This window comes from Vombatus ursinus, unplaced genomic scaffold (genome assembly GCF_900497805.2).
Source record: "Vombatus ursinus unplaced genomic scaffold, bare-nosed wombat genome assembly UNPS02011591.1, whole genome shotgun sequence".
NCBI lineage: Eukaryota > Metazoa > Chordata > Mammalia > Diprotodontia > Vombatidae > Vombatus > Vombatus ursinus.
Window position 1 is genome coordinate 5727587 of NW_020951369.1, and position 5925 is coordinate 5733511.

General features: G+C 38.4%; 1 pseudogene; it reads right to left on the bottom strand.

Moving 5' to 3' along the window:
* Positions 1 to 434: 434 nt before the first annotated feature.
* Positions 435 to 962, bottom strand: LOC114039035 (annotated as a pseudogene).
* Positions 963 to 5925: the final 4963 nt, after the last annotated feature.

Consider the following 5925-nt stretch of genomic DNA (forward strand, 5'->3'; position numbering starts at 1 on the left):
GTCAGCATTGCAATGAAAGAGTAAGCCTCTTTTTATTATTTATTATAAACTTTATCTACCCCAAATAAGCCTATTTTATAACTATTTACATTTTAATAAATTTCAACTTATAAATTATCTACAAGAATATATTGATTTTATTTCTGTCCCCTTTATTTTTGCCATTCGCCTCTATAGTTTGAATATAAAATTTCCCATTTAATTTATTGTTCCTCTCATAAAATTGCCAATGTGTACTCTCATTCTGGTTCTACTTTCTTTTCTTCATTATGAAGACATTTCCAATGATAGTCTCCTGCAATGCAAACTGTATATGATTTCCCTGGAAAGTCTGTAGAGCTGTTGTTCATCCTTCATTCTTTTTTTGGGGGGGGTTCCAATTGAGAAATTTATTTAAATGCTCAAATAAAACAGGTGTCTCCTTGTCTCTGCACTTAGAAGAACATGTTGGGCCTCTTGGTAGTAAAGCGTGGTTTGTGCTGGTGACATAGTACTCTGCAGGGCAGAGGGAACTTGATTTTGGAGTCATGAAACTGCTTGACTGCAGGCCAGTGGCACTTGCTGGCAGGAATTTCCACTTTCATGATCTGGATGGAGTGGGCCCCGACACCGTGATGGGCTCCGATATCTGGGTAGCACTGAGTGACAGCACCAGCAGTGGTCAGGTCCATGTACTCCCTGTACATGTTGTGGGTTCCACTCCTGGAATCTTAGCACAGCCAGATGCCAAAGTTTTTCACCCTAAGAGGGGACTTTTCAAAGACCTGTCCACAGTATACAATTTCTCCCAAAGACTTCTTCATCTTTTTCAGCTGGGAAATGAAGTACCAGAATTGGGACTTTGCTACAACATGATTAGGAGCAAAGATCCACATCCAATAAAGAGGCAGCACTGAACTCTTGGGAGTAGGCAGGTAGAGTCCAATTACCTTATATCCTCTCAAGGTGCCAAAGGCCTTCATGGTGCTGCTGCCTCATTCCCTACCAACCCACAAAAGGTTCCTCCTTCATTCTTGAAGAAGACCAATGACATCATGAGAGTAATATCTTGACTTGCACATGAATTGGATTTGAGTGAGGTAGAGCTGCACAAAGTTGTCCGTCTCCTCTGGAGTCATCAAAGTCCAGTGGCAAGACAAAAGTCAAGATGATTGGTGATGGCCCAGGATTCAGTGGATGACCTTGGCCTTTCTTTCTCAATTAAGGTCTTTCCCAAGCCTCAGTTTGTCTGAGGCAATGCCCATTCTATGACTAAAGGCTAGGGAAGAATTGAGACAAAAGGTGGCAATGAGCATTCATCAGGTGGGGGTACACGATGGCCAACGGAGGAAGATGCTGAGGGCACCTGACCCCAGAAATATAGTAACTTGCCTACCGAATCACCAGACTGTAGGTTTTACCTAGCTTACTGTGAGGAACCAAATGCCATCCCTACTGAGGTGATAGGGTGTGACGCTTGTAGGCCTTGCAGCAAGATAACTAAATAGCATAGTTGTGAGACAATGGCTCCTTATCCACTACCACAAAGACCCTTTGTGAGTCTGAGATGAAGTTCTCACAGAGTTCTAAAGACCTATGTATGATTGGAGTGTACAAGCTGATACATGTGGCTACAGTTTGAAGTCACAGCAGCTTTTAAAAAAAAAAGTATAAAGGAAACTGGTATTGAAGAAATTTCATCTGAGTAAGATGCAGTATGGTTAAAAATGTGGGAAAATTGAAGTGTTCTGGGAGTGGAGGAAGAGTCACAGTAACTTTTAATCCTTTCATTTTTATTTTAAAAAAATAGACTCTAATTTAAATGTGAATGAGTAATTCCTCTGCGTCATGCTGATTGGGAAAAGACGCTAACATCATAAGAGTGGGGGCTAGAATCATTTGAGAGATTATTGAATCATTAGAATTATTACATACCTGGACAGAGAGTGTAAGAAAGCCAATTGATGGGGAGAGGGGTTGGGAATGTGAACTGAACATAATCTGCAGTGGACACCTTTCTTTGCTCCTTTAGTAGAACCGACAAATTGTCTCCTACATAGTGAAAGTGAGCAGATGAAGTTTGAGCTTGGAGTGCCACTGTATGGCTGGAATAGATATTGCAGTCCAAGTAAATACTGCTGCCATGTTCCTTCAGAGGCTATTTCTGTATGTGGGCATATGTGACTTATTAGCCTATATAACTCCTTTGAATGAAGGCATTCATGTGTCAGAAACTTAACTATACAGTTTTGGGTTTTTTGGAGGAGGTTGAACTTAAGACAATTTTCTTTTAGCTGAATATTATTTTAAATTTTACTTTTCTTTGCTATATTTTCTTCCCACTTTTGTATTTGTTTTTCTGTTTTCCGTTTTGAGGACTTCTATTACTTCTAACCAGCTCAGTGTTTTCTCATAGAATTCTAAATCCATTATGCCTTGGACTACCAACTGACTGCTCTTAATCATTACCACTAAGAGTTGTGTATTAGTCACTACCACACTAGTTAAATACATATGGTATTGAATTCATCTTTGTTGTCTTACTAAGGGTATCCTAATTACTAGTGTATGATATACAATTATCATTATAGTTTCTTTGCATTGGCTCGATTGTTTTACTGAGCAAAATTGTACCTTGGTTTTGAATAGTACAAGGCAAAACTTTAGAAATGTGAAGTATAGTATTTAGCATAGAAACACATAGAGAAATTGTAATTGTGAGACTTGGCCCTGAGCATAAAATTAAGGACATTTTAAAATATTGCATCTTACTCTAGGATCTGGAGAAACATGGAAAAATCATACGGAAGCAAACAAGACCCAGTTTGTTTTTTGTAAATTATCATTAATATGAATGAATTTCAGTGGTTACCTAGGATTCATTCAAAAATTCCCTTTGGGATGGGAAAGGAGACGATATTTGAAAATGGATCTCTAAAACTCCCTCTGAAGATGAGGGATTACATGGATAAATTAAAACCTTAATGGACAGTGTTATTTTGCCAGTGATTAAACTCAAACAACTGACTAATTAAAAACATATACTTAGAAAAAAAGCTACTGAGACTAATCCACGGCAATGGACATAGATTTCCCCCAACACAGTGGTGTCAAAGCTTGAATTTCTAAGGAGCAGGCCCTATATTCCCCTGGGGAAGAAGTAGTTGAGTCTTGGATTGGTCATGGAACTGAAACACAAAGTAGCTAATGAGGGTAAAGACACTTCTAGGACAATAGAGTTGCTGAACCCCAGAGAGTAGAAGGGACCAGAGACTGGGACATCTGCTTAGGGGCTCTGAAGTCACTAACTCTCTGTCCTAAGATACCCTAGAGGGTCCTGACAATCCAGACCTCTGAACCTCAAAGGTGGCAGATTACATAGCTTCTACATACTTTTGCACCAGAATGAATATTGACTAGGAAATCCAGTGAGAAACTGGAGTAAGGTACTTGTATCCCACAGCTGCAGGAAAAAAAAAAAAAAAGCTGCCAGCAAAGCCAGCACTACTGTAGGCAAACGAGTCCAGACTCCCAGTTTTCTCAGATATAGGCCAGAAATACATGCAGCCAGTAAGACTTAGGGTCCAGAGGCAGCAAGAACTAAACTCCTCTCCCTCTCTTTCCCTCCTCTCACCACACTTCCAAAGATCCAGCATGGATAGAAAGCCCCAGGTTGGACACCTTGGAAACTCATGAGAAAAGCAGGAGTACTCTTCAAGAGAAGACTAGGAGAGTACTAGTTCATATCCAGACACCTGCCTAGAGTCTTTAGCATTCCTAAAACTCTACCCTAAGACATTCGAGAGGGCCTTGAAGATCCAAGATCTTTTAACCTCAAAGAGAGGGAAGGAAGTAGCTCTAGAAGGTGAAGGTCCACACAAGAATCAGGGAACAATGGCACCCAGGACAAGACTAACCTGAACTAAACACCCCATTCAAAAGTGTAGCAGGGGATAGAGCAAGACCCTAGTCCAAAGTCCCAACTTGGGAACTAAAGGTAAAGAGATGAGTAAATCAAAGAAAATACCAACCAGTATAAACAAATATGTTGTAGATCTAGAAAATCCTCCAAAGGAAAAAAAATAGTAACTCTGTAAGGATGGAAGGATGACTTGAAGGAAAAAAATTAATTTATCACAAGGATTGTATGGATATCTAGAAGAAATACAGCAACAGATTCTAAAAATGAAATAAAAGTGCCCAGGACAAATATAGAAAAGAAATTTGATAACTTAAAAATATTTACTAAATGGCAAAATAGTAAAAGTGACTCAAGTAACAAATTTGCTGAAAAGTAGAATAGACCAAACAGAAATCAATGACTACATAAGGCAGCAAAAAAATATATATAGATATAGATCACAATATTGAGAAAATATACAAGATATCTGTTATCAAAAACAGCTGATGGGGAAAACATTAGAAATAACTGAAATCATTGTAAAAAGTCTTAGAAGAGGATGCTAAGATGGCAGAGTAGCAAGAAGTACAGCAGAGCTCTCCCCTACAACTCCTCCACATAGGTAAAGAAAATGAAACAAACCTAATCCTGATTGGGAAATCCAAGGGGAAAAAAAAAAAAAACATGCTAATTTTTCCAGTCCAGGTTAGCAAAGGGAGATAGGTCCACAGGTACTCGAGACAGAGTCTAGCCAGAAACTGCCATGGGTGCATTCCAACCCAGGGACAGGCTATTCCCTGAGGCAAGAAAAGGTTCCAGATCCACACAGTGGGGCCCAACCTTCTACAAGACACCTTGAATAGGTGCCACCTTCAGCTTTATAACTTACTACTCAGATCTGAATCATAGATCCAAGGCAAACTGAGGAGATGACCTGTGCTTACCAAAGATGGACTGAGGAGGGCACCTCTGCCTACCAGTGGTCTTCCAGGATGAGGAGTAGTCTCAGGCTTTGTGACTGAGCAAGGAACAAGTTCAGAAACAAGCAGTAGTTATGTGGCTTTGACTCCAGAAGCAGAATGGGGCCTTAGTCACATTCGCTAGCCCAGTTTGAAGCCAAAAATAGAATGGTGAAGGAAATATCTCAGACTAAACTTAGACTTTCTTTCCAGAAGTGCACAGAGCCTCACTCTAATGGAAAGTCTAACTCAGAAAGTAGGTTGTGGGAGAATGTGCAAAGAACAAAAAAAAAAAAAATGCCATTTTAAAAGATATTATGGGGAAAGGGTCACTCAAAGAACAAAACCAGAAAAAGAGAATGACTCAAAAATATCTACAAGCAAAGCCTCAAAGAAAAACACAGATTGAGCAAAAATTTCAATTAGAATTCTTTAAAGAGATGAAGCGAGAGGTTTTTTATAGCATCATTTTCAATGAAATGAAAAGATTAGAGGAAAAAAATGAAAATATAGTTTTGGAAGAAAAAGTTGGATGTAATTAACAACTTAGCACAAGAGGTAAAAAAAATCTTACCTACACAACAAACTCTCCAAAAATTAGAAAGGACCAAGATAATTATTTCATGAGACAATAAAATATTAAACAACAATAACATCAAAACTCTGAAAAAAAAATAGAAGGAAATGTGAGGTATAACAAAAACAACTAACCTGGAAAACATTTGAAGGAGAGATAATTTAAGAATCAATGGACTACATGAAAGCCACAACCAAAAATTGCATAGACATATTTGAAAAATCATAAAAGAAAATTACCCAGCTTTCTTAAAAGTAGAGGGCAACATGGAATAGAAAGGATCCATGAGTAACCTCCTGAAAGAAACTCCAAAATGAAAACTCCCAGGACCATTACAGCCAAAATCCAGAGTTTCCACATGAAAAATTAATAATAATAATAATAATGATAATAATAATAATACAAACAGAAAGAAAGAATGTAAGTACCAAGAACCAGAGTCAGGATCACACAAGATTTTGTAGCTACTAGTAGCATAAAGGAGTTTAAAGCACAGAATATGATATTCC